At 51.8% G+C, this 17,096-nt stretch overlaps 1 protein-coding gene across 2 annotated transcripts in view; it reads right to left on the reverse strand.

Moving 5' to 3' along the window:
- Positions 1 to 13,325, reverse strand: part of LOC117889497 (discoidin domain-containing receptor 2-like) — a 141,549-nt gene extending 128,224 nt beyond the window's left edge. Inside the window, exon 1 of one of the 2 annotated variants that reach the window (XM_034793801.1) lies at positions 13,183 to 13,303. The gene's annotated coding sequence lies outside the window, so the exon portion shown is untranslated. Of the gene's footprint in view, positions 1 to 13,182 lie in introns of both variants that reach the window. The other variant, XM_034793802.1, reaches the window with a different exon arrangement.
- Positions 13,326 to 17,096: the final 3,771 nt, after the last annotated feature.

Raw genomic sequence — 17,096 nt, forward strand, 5'->3', positions numbered from 1 at the left:
AGCACATCCCTCGGCCTGCGCTGCTTCCCGCCGCCCCCATTGGCCCGGGATGGCGAACCGCGGCCAGTGGGGGCCGCAATCGGCCGAACCTGCCGCGTCAGCAGGTAAATAAACTGGCCCGGCCCACCAGGGTGCTTACCCTGGCGAGCTGCATGCCGAACGTTGCCGACCCCTGGTTTGGATCCTTAGCAGCTCTGGGATTCCTTTTCCCGATCTGCACTAAGCTATAGGTCTATTTCAGTGCCACGTGCCAGCCCCGAGAGCTCCTCCAGATTGAGTTACAGAGGCATCCTCTTCAGAAGCCACCTTGGAAACTACACGGAAACCTTTACTAATGCGGAGTCGCTGCCCGATTGCATAGTGGGGCTGCCCATGTGAAGCATACACCTATGCTCCACAGACCGAGTGGCTACCCTTTGGTTCCTGAGAACAATTCCTGTTTGATTTTGATGGCTAAAAGCCAACCATACATGGTTTGGATCCTGGCTAGCTCAAGGACTCTGGCCCTGGTTCAGATCTCACTTATGCTGGTTTGTCTCTTGAATCTCCATTGCCTCCTGAGTCGCATTGCTGTAAAGAAGAGAGGCCCCGGCTCTCTCCCTAGGCACTGGCCAGGCAGTCGGGGCCACGTGGGACATTCTAATGGCACAGTAGTTAAAATCTGATCAGCAAAGGACACATGGGAAATAGAGTCCTACACCTTAACCTGCTGGAGACCTAGCTGAAAGGGACCCTTATGGGGATCCCAGAAGTGGGTTGTTAATTGGAGAGGAAATTGTTTCTTCTTTGAGAAAGGTAAATAGTTTCAGTTAAGCTAATGGACGAGTTGAACAAAGCACAGATGCTCCTGCCAGCTATGTGGTCACAGAACTTCATAAGAGGCTCTCAACCGTTTCCTTATTGTGGACCCTATCATCTGACTGCTCCTGCTTCACCCTATATAGGCTTTTCATCTGCAGCTTCAAAGCACTTTAACAAGGGGTCTGAGTTTCATTATCTCTATGTTATGCGTAGAGAAAAGGCCCAGGGGAAGGAACGTACCCAAGGTCAAAGAGGGAATCAGTAGCAGAGGCAAGAACAGAACCCAGCTTTCCTGACTTAGTTGGGAACTCTCTCCACTGGGCTACTAACCGATGTCTTCTAGACTACTATCCATAACCCATCTTGCCCAGCCCGCACCTCCCCTCACCTGTGAATAGCACAACTACTATATACCAAACTATACATCGTAACCTTAACTCTGCCTTCATGGACATGCCAGGCCCACAGCCCTCCCCCACCAAGCAGAGTTCAAGTTGTGACATGGGCTGTGGTGCTTGGTGGGTGTGTGGTCAGTGTGTTTTGCCTCTAGCGGAGGAGCAGAAAGGAGGTTCACTTGGGGGTGGGGGAGTTAACGTTTCATCCCTTTGCTTTTGTTCCACACAAAGAACTGGTCGCAGATACATGACAAGAGGGTTTGGGGCAAAAGCCAATATTGTAATGGGGGAACCACAGAAGGGCTGGAATCTGGTTGGGTAATTGACTGCTCATTGTTCTCCAGCTATAACAATGTGATTCTCCAAGCTGCTCCAGCACATGGAGGACTCGACCGCCCTGACTTCAAGCTTTCCTGGGGGTGTGTTTTGGGGAAGCCCTCCCACCATGCTCCCGGAGCAGACTGCTTTCCCTTCTAATGTCTTTAGGGAGTGCCCTCTAAAACTCAGCCCAGGCTTTGGGGTGACGGTATTAAGCAGCTCTCCCCATCACAGAGCAACATAAAGGGCTACTGTGATAGTTCTCGGGGTACCCAGGACTGAGTCACCTTGTTACCCCCTGCCTCTAGTGAGAGGAAAATTATAAAATACAAACCTAGGTCTACACTTGATTAATAGTCAATTTTCTTATCTAATAAAAGCTCCTGTTCCCCAGAGCTCAGCCTGTTGCAGAAGTGGCTGGCTTCACAGGGACCAGGATCCAACTTTCCATGAGAACAGCCCTGCTCCCCAAGAAGTCTCCTCAGCGAAAGAATACGGAGTGACTTTCTGCACCTTTTGTTACACTGAACCAGTCTTTTGCCTTTATTCACAGGCAGGGAGCTTCTCTGCCTGTTGGATGTCAAAAAGGAACATTACAAGTGGTTTAATTTGTTTGCAGTTGTCTCTGATGGTTTGCTATTGATAGTCTTGGAATGAGTGGGAGGTGCAGAGCTTAGGAGAAGCAAAAGAGCTAAGAGCTATAGGAGACTAAAGAAACTAACTTGAGGGTATGTCTACACTACGAAATTAGGTCCATTTTATAGAAGTCGATTTTTAAAAATTGATTTTATACAGTTGATTGCATATGTCCACACTAAGTACATTAAATTGGCGGAGTGCGTCCTCACTACCGGGGCTAGCATCAACTTATGGAGCGGTGCACTGTGGGTAGCTATCCCACAGTTCCCGCAGTCTCTGCCGCCTATTGGAATTTTGGGTTAAGCTCCCAATGTCCGATGGGGCAAAAACATTGTTGCAGGTGGTTTTGAGTACATGTCATCAGTCGCCCCTTCCCCCGTGAAAGCAACGGCAGACAATCATTTTGCGCCTTTTTTCCTGAGTTACCCGTACAGACGCCATACCACGGCAAGCATGACCACGTGCAGAATGGTGGTAGAATGTGCCTTTGGACATTTAAAAGCTCACTGGCGCTGTTGGTCAGACCTCAGCACAACCAACATTCCCATTGTTATTGCTGCTTGCTGTGTGTTCCATAATATCTGTGAGAGTAAGGGGGAGATGTTTATGGCGGGGTGGGAGGTTGAGGCAAATTGCTCAAACCTGGCGTCCGATTTTGAGCAGCCAGACACCAGGGTGATTAGAAGAGCACAGGTAGGCGCGCTGCGCATCAGAGAGGCTTTGAAAACCAATTTCATGACTGGCCAGGCTTCGGTGTGACTGTTATGTGTATTTCTCCTTGATGCAAACCCGCCCCCTTTCTTAATTTTAATTCCCTGTAAGCCAACCACCCTCCCCCGTTCGAAATAAAGTAACTCAAATTTTGAAACCATGCATTCTTTCTTTCTTTATTAAAAAAAAATGAAATAACGGACAAGGTAGCCCGGGTGGGGTGGGAGAGGAGGGAAGGACAAGGCCACATTGCTTATTGTAGCCACACTAAAAATCAAACTGTTTGAATGACAGCCTTCTGTTGCTTGGGTCATCCTCTGGAGTGGAGCGGCTGGGTGCCCGGAGCCTCCCCCCTGCCCCCACGTTCTTGGGCGTCTGGGTGAGGAGGCTATGGAACATGGGGAGGAGGGTAGGCGGTTATACAGTGGATGCAGCAGGGGTCTGTGCTCTTGTTGGCTTTCCTGCAACTCCAACAGACGCTTCATCATGTCCGTTCGCTCCTCCATTAGCCTCAGCATCGCGTCCTGCCTCTGCTCTTCGCGCTCACTTAATTCTTTCCTGGCCTCTGCCACTGAATGCTTCCATGCATTAAGCTGTGCCCTATCAGTGTGGGAGGACTGCATGAGCTCGGAAAACATGTCATCACGAGTGCAGTTTTTTTGCCTTCTAATCTGCGATAACCTCAGGGACGGAGATGATAGGGGGAGCGTAGAAACATTCTACGCTCTACAGTTCTGGGGATACTGCATGGTCACCTGTGCTGCTGAGTTCGCCACGCTGACCAAACAGGAAATGAAATTCAAAAGTTTCCAGGGCTTTTCCTGTGTACCTGGCTAGTGCATCGGAGTTCAAAGTGCTGTCCAGAGCGGTCACAATGGAGCACTCTGGGATAGCTCCCGGAGGCCAATACCATCGATTTGCATCCGCACTACCCCAAATTCGACCCAGCTAGGTCGATTTTAGCACTACTCCCCTCGCCGGGGAGGAGTACAGAAGTCAACTTTAAGAGCCCTTTAGGTCAACGGAACGGAGTTGCTTGTGTAGACCCATTCATTATAAAATCGACCTGACGCGGCTAAATTTGACCTAACCCTGTAGTGTAGACCAGGGCTTAGAGTTTTACTTAACTGACTTAAACTAAACTAACAGACTAATAGACTAATAAACAAAAGGATAATAAACAAAGAACTAGGAACGAAGAAGCTTCCTTGCCATGGTTGGTCACCCCTTTTATAGAGCTTGAACACTTGAGTCCTCCTATGTCCAAACTTAGTTTCCTCACCCACAAAACGTCAGGGTCCACTTACGTACAAACCTACCAGCCGATGGCGTATGGATGACATATATGTACATATTAATAACAATTAGTTCATTCTCACATTTGTTATTTCTGTCCTGATTATTTCGGTTATTTCCAATTATTCGGTTATTTCTGGATATTCTTTGTGGTGTACCTGTTAAGTTTAAAAGAGGATATGTTGTATGAGCTGAGAAGTCTGACCTCCGAAAACCATCTCTGCCTCCAAGTTCATACATGGTTTTGAAACAGACTTCCCTGCAGGAGTGACTTATCTGCTGCGATCTGTGAAGTGATTTTATAGATTCCATCACCTTTTTAACTGCCCCAAATTGCCTTATTTCAATATAACTAAACAGGGCCTCAAACTGTCATAGTAAAAAAAGGCCCTTCCACAAATAAACAATAATTTTAATTCTTTCTTTTATACCTCTATAACTAGCTAAGTAATAAAAATACATCTAAATTCTTAAAGTATAGGCCAAACAGGCTTAAATATCTATATCCTAACACTATCTTCTGGCATTCCTTAAAGAGACTTTAAAGAGAGCATGTTCCTGCTTGGAGGTGGGTATTAATGGGGACTGCAGGGTAAAAGGGACACTTTCCACAGAGCAAATAACAGCTGCTAAGTAGAGGCGAATGTTTTCCTCCCTCTTACAGTCTGAGCCTGTGGAGCTGTTAAGCAGAACAGAAGCAGCTCCAGAAAGGAAAACAAAACCCTCCTGCAAAGATGCGAAGTCATGGAGAATTCCTTATAACCCAACCTGCCGATGCAACGAGCCTGATCTTGCTGTTCTTCATATTTCAGCTGGCAGAGATAACTGCACAATGGCCGTAACACCAGCCACAGTACAAGCCACCTGGTGATTGAGAAGCACTAAGGCTGGAAGAAAATAAACAGCAACTGAGAAATTCACAAGGGCATGACAAATAGTACAGAACAAACTCAGATTCCTAAGAGGGAAATGTAAAGAACGCAGGCCATATCTGCAGGATAAGAGACTTTTTCCTGGGAACCAGTGACTCTGAATAATCAACTGAACATTAGGACACAGCGTCACACTGGGAGCTCAAGGACTAATGTGATCCTTGGATGTACAAAAAGGGGAATCTCAAGAAGCAGTAGAGAGGTTATGTTACCTATATGCTTGGTACTGGTGTGACCACTGCTGAAATCCTGTGTCCAGTTCTGGTGTCCACAAGGCAAGAAAAAAGGTTGAAAAACTGGAGAGGGTTCAGAGAAGAGCCACACGAATGATTACAGGATCGGAAAACATGCCGTGTAGTGATCGAGCTCTGTCACAGGGTCCACTCACCACTAGGAGTCTCCTTCTGGCTGCTCTGGGGAATCAGTTCCTTCCAGGTACGGGACCCCCTTCTGCTGCTTATTGTACACTCTGTTGCCACTCTCCTTCTCTTGCCCTGGGTGCTGAGGCCTCTTCTTCATGACTTGGCGCCCCGGCCAGGTCACTATCCATGCATCCCCTTTACAGGGTACCTCTCCTGACAAATGGGCTCAGGCAAGCTTCCCATTCACTGCCCAGCCAGTGCCATTTCCTCACTAGCTGGTAGGGGAACCTGGGTCCACCCTCTACTCCGGGTTCCAGCTCTAGTCAGCAGCCAAGGTCAGCACTCCTCTTCCTTAGGAGGGATAGCTCAGTGGTTGGAGCATTAGCCTGCTAAAGCCAGGCTTGTGAGTTTAATCCTTGAGGGGGCCACTTAGGGATTTGGAGTAAAAATCTGTCTGGGAATTGGTCCTGCTTTGAGCAAGGGGTTGGACTAGATGACCTCCTGAGGTCCCCTCAACGCTGATATTCTGTGATTCTTGCTACTTTTCCCCTGAGCCTTCTCCTCCCATTCTGGGTTTGCCAACCTCCCAACTCCCTCCTCCCAGGGAGTAACTATGGGCTACCCCCTATAGTCCCCAACACACCTCCCTGCTCCCAGGGAGTGACTGCAGCCCCCTTCTGCTCTCAGCTCCTGGACTTTATATGGGCCCCTCCTGTTCCCATCCAGCTGAGCCTCATTTAATCAACCCCTGCTCCTGGCTCCTCCTCCAGATACAGCCTGGGCAGTTGATCAGCCCACCTGGCCACCTCCTTAACCCCTTCAAGTCTTGTGTGGGGTGGGCACCCATCACAAGCTCTTTGAGAAGAACAAAGAAACGGTTAAGGGGAGACTTAATCAGTCTCTCGGTACATGGGGAACAAATATTTGATAATGGGCTCTTCATTCCTGCAGACAAAGGTATAACAAGTGCCAGTGTCTGGAAGCTGAAGGTAGAAAATTCAGATAGGAAAGAAGGTGCAAATTTGTAAACTGGGGGGGTAATTAACCAGTGGAACAATTCACCACGGCGCGTGGTGGATTCTCTCATCACTGACAATTTTTTTTTAAAAAAGATGAGATGTTTTCCTAACAGACCTGCTCTAGGAATTATTTGGGGGCAGTTCTATGGGCCTGTGCTACACAGGAGGTCAGATTATATCATCATAACGGTCTTTTCTGTCTTTATCAGCTATGAAACCATGACGGGAGGGCAGGAGTAGTAGGCAACAAGAGGAAGAGCAAAGAAACCTTTCTGACTTCAGTGCACGCAGTCATTCTCTGATCTGAGGAATCTCCTGCAGAATTCGGCTCTCAAATCAACTTTCATTTTATAGAGAGTGTTTCTAGCAGGGGTGGTCACCAAGTGAAAAAACAAACAAACAAGCCATAAAAAAAAGTAAAATGTCCCCAGTTGTTACTTTTTCACATGGTCTGGAAGGGAACAATTTTTCTTTATTGTTTTGAAGTTTTCTGAGAGGTTTTTGAAAAATTTCAACATTTCTGTTTTTTCCCTTTTGCCGCTGAGAGCACTAAAAGGAATGACATCCGGGATTCCATTCTCTTTGTCACTTTTCTTTTTTTCTTTGGTCACTTTGTGGCTTTCTAAACATCTCAACTTTAGAAAAATGATCAGGAGGTAGACTCACCAAAGCTCATTTTACCCTTTGCAACTCAGTAATTCTTCCAAACTTAGAGACACGTTGGAAGACACAGAGTGGCAAACAGAAACATGAAGAAAAGAAAAAGTGAAAGAAAAACCCAAACTCTGATCATCATTCTTTCAGTGGAAAAAAAAATACAGGGAAAAAAGAAGAGGTGAAAGAGGAAAACAAATGAAAATTTGAAATTGAGTTTCAACAACAAAAAAAATGGGAAAAAAAATGTAATAAGCAAAAGCTTTTGGCGGAAGTTTTCAGTTTAGAAAAAGAGCCTTTTTTGTCAAAAAAAAGTTTTGAACTAAAAATTCCAACCAGCTCCAACCTCACTCTCATGGTTGTGAAAAAAAATTTTGAAAACATGGACAGAAGGTCACTGCTTTACATGGTGCTGTCTTCCTGAGCCTACAAGAAAAGCCTGAACCTCTAGCTCTGAGCCACGTGAACTGTTCCAGACACCACAATCAAATACCTGAAATGTAACAGCAAAACGACGACACCTTTACCTCAAGAGCCAAAAAATGTACTGCATTATAGGTGAAACCGCGTTATAGCGAACTTGCTTTGAGCCGCCGGAGTGCGCCGCCCCACCCCCCTGGAGCACTGCTTTGCCGCGTTAGATCCGAATTCGTGTTATATCGGGTGGCGTTAGATCGGGGTAGAGGTGTAATACCGCTACTGCTGTACTGAGTGTACCGTTTATTTTCATATTTTAAATGAAACCATGGAGATTTCTAATTAATTAACAGAGCAGCCACACAAATCTCCAGCCTCCTACGCCAGGATGTCAGAGAATTCGGTGGCCTTGCTGGAGATGTTAGGTGAAGATTGCTGAGGAATATGCGAGCCGGGGGTTGACTATCCCAATATCTTGCCTTTCTAGCTTGTACCTGGGACTATTTCCACGGTCTCTGGTGACTCTCACACACAGGAGCAGCCACAGAGAGAACTCTTTGCATGCTGCTAATTATGATCCTTAATGGTTCGTATTCTGGTAGCACCCAAGGTCCCAGTGGTGGTCAGGGTCCTGTTCTGCTTGGTGCTGTACAAACACAGAGGCAGAGAGAGTCCCTGAGCCAGAAAACTTGGTTCTTGAGGAGGACTCAATGAGCCACATGTTCCCACCTGTCGACGTAGCTGCGCACACTCAAGGCACCAGCAGCATTCTGCTCTCCGAGCCACGCTCGTTAAGCCAGCCACCCTCGGCTGCATGTCGCTGTCCAGAAATCGCTCCGCAGTTCTGCTAGTGCGTGACTCACAAGAGAGTCCAGATCCCTGCACCAGGGCTGCACTGGCCTGGCAGCATCACTTACGTGCCTAGGTGCCTAGCAACTATGGTACCCATCAGGTGAAGATCTGCGTCCATTACACATCACACTGAAACGTTACTAGCATGGCCCAGACTCCTAACTGCAACCTGTACACCCGCGTCCTTACCTCTAAAGCAGTGGGGCTCAAACTTTTCCAGTCACACCTCCCCCCGTACTAGGGTGACGAGACAGCAAGTGTGAAAAATCAGGAATGGGGTGGGGGGGTAATAGGAGCCTATATAAGAAAAAGACCCAAAAATCGGGACTGTCCCTATAAAATCGGGACATCTGGTCACCCTACCCCTTACCAGTAACAGAAGGTGTCTACGCCCCCCATTACTGCACAGCCAAGGCTCCCTCAGCAGCAGAGCTGGGGCCTAAGGTGGAGCTGGAGATAGGAGAGGAGCTGGAGCTAGAGGCAGAGCTGGAGGGCAGAGAGGGAATGAGGGCAGGACTGGGAGCTGAAAGGGGTTGGGGCAGAGCTGGAAGCGCGACACTCCCTCCCCATCCCCCATGGGGGCTGGCCTGGCTCTGGCCCCACCACACACACAACGTTCCTCGGCACGCCCCACAGTTTGGGGGGCACTGCTGTGAAGTGTCCTCTCCTGCCCGGACCTGGTGTTGCAGGGAACTTTGCCTCTCACACCCCTTCCGGTGGCCACTTTCTCAGCTGCGACTACCAGGCCTAGAGGCTCTCTTCTCTGCACTCACTGGGTCTTCCGTATCTCAGCCCTCTGGCCAAGCCACACAACAGTTCAGTCCCCAGCCAGGGCTCAGCTCTACCAATGGTCCTTCACCCCTCCGGGGCTCTACCCTAAGGGGTCCTTTGTCCCTCCTGCACTTGACTTCAATTCTTCCCCTTGTCAAGGTACTGACCCCATCACTGCTGGGAAGCTAAGTACAACCTACACTTCCTTTCTGCCCCTTGCAGATGTCTCCCTCCCTGGTCCTCACAGAGCCTAGCTCAGGTCAGGGCTTCTCTCCGCTTTATGGGACCCCAGCCCAGGAGTTAGCCCTGCTCAGGCAGCTCTGCTGTCTGGCCACAGCCAGTCCCAACTACTAGACCTTCCTCTAGGAATTCTCCACAGCTCCTCCCTCCTGCATCTCTCCCCTAACTAACTAGGTTCTTTCCCTTGCTTTGCAGGTGATGGAGGTTAAGCCCCATCACAGTGCCACATAGATCAGGTGGCTCCAGGATTGGGTACTTGGGGCTATAGTGCTGCAACCTGACCCCCATGAAGGGGTGGGGGGGGAGAAGGACAGGGGACCGGGCAGGGGCGGGGGGGGGGCAGGGATCCAGGAGAGCAAATGGGGGGGGGGAATGCCAGGATCTGAGAGAGCAAGGAGAGGCCATTGGGATCTAGGAGGCCAATTAGGGCATGTGTGTTAGGATTCAGGAGAGAAAGTGGAGGGTACAGAGATCCAGGAGAGCGAAGGACAGGGTGTCAGGATGAAGGAGAACAAGGGGGGAGGGGACATTAGCACCCAGGAGAGCAGGGGATGAGCAGAGCTTTCATTTTTCTCCATTTTCCATTCCAAATCCTTCCCTTCTCTCCCACTTTCCTCCAGTGCTGTCCTGTCACCCCAAAATATGGACCTAATATATATATATATATATATATATATACACACACACACACACCCTATAACAGAGGTGGGAAAACTACAGCCCATAGGCCACATCCAGCCCGCGGGGCCCTCCTGCCCAGCCCCTGAGCTCCTGGCCCGGGATGCTAGTCCCCAGCCCCTCCCCTGCTGTTCCCCCTCCCCCACAGCCTCAGCTCACTGTGCCGCTGGCACAATGCTCTGGGTGGTGGGGCTGCGAGCTCTTGCCGGGCAGTGCAGCTGCAGAGCCGTGGCCTGACCTGGTGCTCTGTGCTGCACGGTGGCATGGCTGGCTCCAGCCGGGCGGTGGGCTGCCTGTCCTGGTGCTCTGCGCAGCACAGCTGTAGCGCTGCCAGCCACCGGTGCTCCAGGCAGCGCAGTAAGGGGGCAGGGAGCAGGGGGGTGTGGGTAGAGGGCAGGGGAGTTCAGGGTGGTGGTGGTCAGGAGACGGGGATGTGGATAGGTGTTGGGGCGGTCAGAGGGCGGGGAACAGGAGGGTTGAATGGGGGCAGGGGCCCCAGGGGGGCAGTCAGTAAGGAGGGAGGATTGGATGGGGCAGTGGGGGGCAGTCAGGGGCAGGGGTGGTCAGGGAGAAGGGGTGGTTGGATGGGGCGGCTGGATGGGGCGGCAGGGGGAAGTCAGGGGTGGCTTAGTCAAGGGATGGGGGGGTGGATGGGGCAGGGGTCCCGGGAGGGCCGTCAGGGAGCGAGAAGCAGGGGGGTCAGATAAGGGGCGGGGGCTGGGTCACACCTAGCTGTTTGGGGAGGCACAGCCTCCCCTAACTGGCCCTCCATACAATTTTGGAAACCCGACGTAGCCTTCAGGCCAAAAAGTTTGCCCGCCCCTGTCGTACAATTATCTTGCCTTCCCCACCCCACCCCCAACACCATTCATGTAATTTTGCTCCCCAAATTGGTATTGATGCCTCCCACCGATACCAACCACTGATACAGTGTCAAAACCAATGAGGGTGAAGAAGCATTCCTGGTATTTGGATGTGAAGAGATCTATCAGTTAGCTAGGTTTTAACATGCGCCATATTGATTTCGTACAGTGCTAATTTTTAAATCAGAATGGAGTCGGTACTAAGCCTTACAGAAATCCAGACATACTGCAGAAACTCAGTTACCTTTAGTAACCAGACATACCGGTGTCAAAGAACGATATCAAGTTTGTTTGACAAGACGGGTTTCTGTGAATCCACGCTGACTGGCATTCAATGTGTTTCTATCTTTTGCCTCTTAACAGCTCATATCAGTGGTTCTCAACCAGGGGTCCGTGTGCCCCTGGGGGTATGCAGAGGTCTCCCAGGGGGTACATCTACTCATCTAGAGATTTGCCTAGTTTTGCAACAGGCTACATAAAAAGCACTAGCCAAGTCAGCACAAACTAAAATTTCGTACAGACAATGTCTAGTGTATACTGCGCTATAAACACTGAAAAGTAAGTACAATATTTATATTCCAATCAATGTATTTTATAATTCTATGGTAAAAGTGAGAAAGTGACCAGTTTGTCAGTACTAGTGTGACTGTGACACTTTTGTATTTTTATGTCTGATTTTGTAAGCAAGTACTTTAAGTGAGGTGAACCTTGGGGGTCCGCAAGACCAATCAGACTGTTGAAAGGGGTACTGGTCTGGAAAGGTGGAGAACCACAGGCTCATATCAGCCGTCACTTTATTTTGCCCAATATTGATGTCAAGGAGACAGTCGTAAAGTCTCTGACATGCCGAGAGTAAATTGAGAACTTTACATTAGTCTGACTAAATTAGCCTAATTAATCTGCTATTAATCCTGCAGGGCAGAGAGTCTCCTTCTCACTCACACCCTAACCTCCCCACCCACTCCCCAGATCAGTGCAATATTCCTAACCCCTTAACATTTCAAAGCAGAGTCAGGCCTGACACACCACACGCCTGGGCCAGCCTAGCTGTGCAAGAGTCTCCACTTACATTTGGCTTCCGGCGTCTTATGCCCAGAGTCCCTGTCACATCACTAGGTCGAGGCAGAGTCAGTGCAAACTGTGTTACTTACACTGCTGTTACTGGCCCACAGACAATACAAGTGCTCCTGGTGAGGCTGCCCAGCGCAGAGACACCCACACAGACACACACACCCTCCACCCCATACACAGACACACACCCCACACCCCCACCCCACACACCCCAGACACAGACACACCCCCACCCCACACAGACACAGACACACCCCCACCCCACACAGACACACACCCACCCCACCCCACACAGACACACACCCACCCCACTCACCCCAGACACAGACACACACCCACAGACACACCCACCCCACCCCACTCACCCCAGACACAGACACACAGCCACCCCACTCACCCCAGACACAGACACACACCCACAGACACACCCACCCCACCCCATACACCCCACACAGACACCCACCCACCCACACCCCCACCCCACACAGACACCCACCCACACACAGACACACCCCAGACACACACCCACACAGTAACTGTGCCGGCTGCCTGCCAAGGGAAGTTCGGTCCCACCTCGTTGTGTGGCGCAGACCTGGCCAAAGTAACGCGCCGTGGCGAGCTCGGGCTGGGCGGTTTTCACCAGCCCCTGGTACCGCCGGCTGCGTTCAGCCCCGCGCCCGGAGGCGGAGCACAAGCCGCCGGCTCCGAAGCGGGGCACGAACCCAGCGCCCGGCGGACCAGGGGCCGTTGTAAGGGGCTCGGACTCCCGCTCCGAGCCCGCCAGGGCAGCGTTCAAGCGCCGCTCCAGCCGCCAGCGAGCGGGGCTGAGCCTGGCCCCGCGGGGCCCCTCTGCACAGCGCCGTGCCCGGAGCAGGGGCGCCCGCAGCCAGCAAAGCCGGGACCGCCGCTTCCCCGGAGCCTCCCGCTCCTGCCCGCCGGGACGGGGAGCCCCAGGCGGGGTGCGCGGCCCGGATCCCGGTCCCTCGGCAGGGCTGGAGCCGCAGAGCCCGAGGCGAGCTCCGCGCGGAGCAGACACCAGGGCAGCGCTGCGGCTCCGCTCCGGCGCCAGGGAGCCGAGCCTCCAGCGGCGGGCTCGCCCCGACGGGCTTTGCCGAGCTGCCGGGGGAGCAGCGGGGCTGGGCCGGGCCCCTCCCGCCTGGTACCTGGGAGCGCGTCCCGCAGCGCGAAGTCGGGGTCCCGGCGCCGCGCTCCGAACTTCCACGGGGAGTTTTGTTCTTTTCTCTCTTTTCCCTTCTTCTTTTTGCATCACATCCCCCTTCCGGCTGCCAGGGGCGGGAGGGGGACGCGAGGATCCGCTCTTAAAGCGACAGCGCTGCTGCTGGCTGGGGCTCGGCGGGGCTCGGGGTCACCCCAGCGATGCTTCCTGCCCGGCCTTGGCACAGAGGGATTTGGCAGCCCGGGGGCTTAGCGACTTGCCGGGGATTTAACAGCTGGATCCTTGGGGCGGACACTGGGGCCAGCTCTGCAGGGCCTGGCTGGCCGGTTGGGCCCCCTGAAAAGGAGTGAGGCCGAACTGGAGGGTTGGGCTCTTGAAATGCTCTGGACCGGTGATGGGGGGTATTGCCTCCTAGGGCATTAGCTGCAGGTTCCTGTGGGATCTTCCGCCCTCTTGCTGGGATAGGAGTTGCCTGTTACCCTTCAGGTCGCTACAGTAAAAAGTTAGGTCAACCCAGGCAAGTCGCTCATGGGTGTGAAAAATCACACCCCCGAGCCGCCTAGTTAACCGAACTCCCAGGGTAGACAGCACAAGAGCCATGGAAGAATTCTTCTGTTGATCTAGCGATCACCTTTCAGGGAGGTGGATTTACTGCACCACGGGGAGAAACCCTCCCATCATTGTAGTAAGTGTCTACACGGCAGAGTTGCAGCTATAGTGATCTAAGCATAGATGTCAGACATCCACCACTGCTCCTGGTGCATGTGTCCACAGAGCAGTAGTGGTGGGCTGGCTAGAAGGGTATGTAGATGACACAAAGCTGCGGGGAGGGAGTTGCCAACAGTCTGGAGGATAGAGCTACAATTCAGAGGGATCTCGCTAAATTGGCAAACTGGGCTATAGACAACAAAATGAAGTTCAACAAAGACAAATGTAAGGTGCTGCACTTAGGGAACAAAAACCAAATGCACAAATACAGACTGGGGGAGAACTGGCTTGGCAGCAGCACCGCTGAGAAGGATCTGGGAGCTGTGGTGGATCACAACCTCAACATGAGTCAGCAAGGAGATGCTGTTGCAGAAAAAGAAAAATGCAATTTTCGGTTGCTTTAACAGAGGCATAGCTTGCAAGTCACAGGAGATGTTAGTATCACTCTATTTGGCACTGGTTAGGCCTCAGCTGGAGGACTGTGTCCAATTTTGGTCATGAATGGATAGAAAGGATGCAGAGAAACTGGCAAGGATCCAGAGGTGAGCGACAAAGATGATCAGAGGGATGGAACGTATGCCATATGAGCAAAGGCTGAAGGAGCTGGGAATGGGTAACAGGGGATGGATAACTTGATAATCACAGGTAATCACCTGTTCTGTTCATTCCCTCTGGGGCACCGGACATTAGCCACCGTAGGAAGACAGGATACTGGGCTGGATGAACCATTGGTCTGACCCAGTCTGGCCGTTCTTCTGTGCTTATGATTATTCCATATGGAGGGTTCTAGCCACATGCAGGGGGGCCAGGCCATGTTGAACATTAAGCTACTTTGAGAATATTTGTGCTTCAAAAAAGTCCATTAAAACAGTTGTTAGTATTTTTATACAATCACACAACTTGATAATGGCTTTAAAAATAACGGTGTTGCGTTTTTTTGCAGAGTAGAAAAGGCCTTTCAAATTTAATACAAAAATGGATACATATTAACCTCTTATGTTAGCGCTTTCCCCTTCCCAATCAGCAATTGATTTGTTAGTCTGATTGGGTCAAATTAGCGCCTCAGTGATTTAAGATCTTAAATCCTGTTGAAAGTCAATAGGACTTGCCTCCTGAGTGACTTAGGTGCTTTTAAATTTTGTATTCCTTAATTTAGAGGTTATCAGAAACCAAATTCTTTGACCCAGACAGGTACAACAGGGAATGGGTCACTTGATGATTTACCTGTTTTGTTCGTTCCCTCTGGGGCACTTGGCATTGGCCACTGTTGGAAAACAGGTTACTGGGCTAGATGGACCTTTGGTCTGACCCGAGACTCATCAAGCCCTCGGATCGCTACCCCTTCCTGCTTCTCCACGTGGGCACCAATGATACTGCCAAGAATGACCTTGAGTGGATCACTGCAGACTACGTGGCTCTGGGAAGGATAAAGGAGTTTGAGGCGCAAGTGGTGTTCTCGTCCATCCTCCCTGTGCAAGGAAAAGGCCGGGGTAGAGACCGTCGAATTGTGGAAGTCAACGAATGGCTACGCAGGTGGTGTCGGAGAGAAGGCTTTGGATTCTTCGACCATGGGATGGTGTTCCAAGAAGAAGGAGTGCTAGGCAGAGACGGGCTCCACCTAACGAAGAGAGGGAAGAGCATCTTCGCCAGCAGGCTGGCTAACCTAGTGAGGAGGGCTTTAAACTAGGTTCACCGGGGGAAGGAGACCAAAGCCCTGAGGTAAGTGGGGAAATGGGATCCTGGGAGGAAGCACAAGCAAGAGAGCGCAAGAGGGGAGGATTCCTGTCTCATGCTGAGAAAGAGGGACAATCGAGGAGTTATCTTAAGTGCCTATACACAAATGCAAGAAGCCTGGGAAACAAGCAGGGAGAACTGGAAGTCCTGGCACAGTCAGGGAACTATGATGTGATTGGAATAACAGAGACTTGGTGGGATAACTCACATGACTGGAGTACTGTCATGGATGGATATAAACTGTTCAGGTAGGACAGACAGGACAGAAAAGGTGGGGGAGTTGCATTGTATGTAAGAGAGGAGTATGACTGCTCAGAGCTCCGGTATGAAACTGCAGAAAAACCTGAGAGTCTCTGGATAAAGTTGAGAAGTGGGAGCAACAAGGGTGATGTCGTGGTTGGAGTCTGCTATAGACCACCAGACCAGGGGGATGAGGTGGATGAGGCTTTCTTCTGGCAACTAGCAGAAGTTGCTAGATCGCAGGCCCTGGTTCTCATGGGAGACTTTAATCACCCTGATATCTGCTGGGAGAGCAATACAGCGGTGCACAGGCAATCCAGGAAATTTTTGGAAAGTGTAGGGGACAATTTCCTGGTGCAAGTGCTGGAGGAACCAACTAGGGGCAAAGCTTTTCTTGACCTGCTGCTCACAAACAGGGAAGAACTAGTAGGGGAAGCAAAAGTGGATGGGAACCTGGGAGGCAGTGACCATGAGATGGTCGAGTTCAGGATCCTGACACAAGGAAGAAAGGAGAGCAGCAGAATACGGACCCTGGACTTCAGAAAAGCAGACTTTGACTCCCTCAGGGAACAGATGGGCAGGATCCCCTGGGAGAATAACATGAAGGGCAAAGGGGTCCAGGAGAGCTGGCTGTATTTTAAAGAATCCTTATAGAGGTTGCAGGAACAAACCATCCCAACAGGGCCGGCTTTAGGCCGATTCAGCCGATTCGGCTGAATTGGGCCCCGCGCCAAGAGGGCCCCGCGCTGCAGCTATCAACCCCGCCCCGCCCCCAGCTCACTTCCCCGGCCCCTCCTCCCCTCCCCTGAACGCCCCACTCCCTCCCCTGCTTCCTGCGAATCAGAGATTCGCGGGAAGTCTGAGACGAAGCAGGGGCGGGCCAGCAGCACGAGGTAAGCTGGGGTGGGGGTGGGGGCGGGAGAACGGCTCCGGGGAGGCGCGCCCATCCCGCAGGCCCCAGCGGCTCCAGCCCGGCCCAGTCCCCTGCGGCTCGGGGCCCCCCGTCCCCCGGCGCGGCTCGGCTCGGGTCCCCCCCCCCCCAGCGCGGCTTCCGCGGCACGGTTGGGATCCCCCCCACCCCCGGCGCGGCTTCCGCGGCGCGGCTGGGATTCCCCCCGGCGCGGCTCCCCCCGTCCCCGGCCCCCCGGCGGCGCGGCTCGGGTACCCCCCACCCCTGGCGCGGCTTCCGCGACGCGGCTGGGATCCCCCCCAACCCCC

This window comes from Trachemys scripta, chromosome 17 (assembly GCF_013100865.1).
Source record: "Trachemys scripta elegans isolate TJP31775 chromosome 17, CAS_Tse_1.0, whole genome shotgun sequence".
Lineage (NCBI taxonomy): Eukaryota > Metazoa > Chordata > Testudines > Emydidae > Trachemys > Trachemys scripta.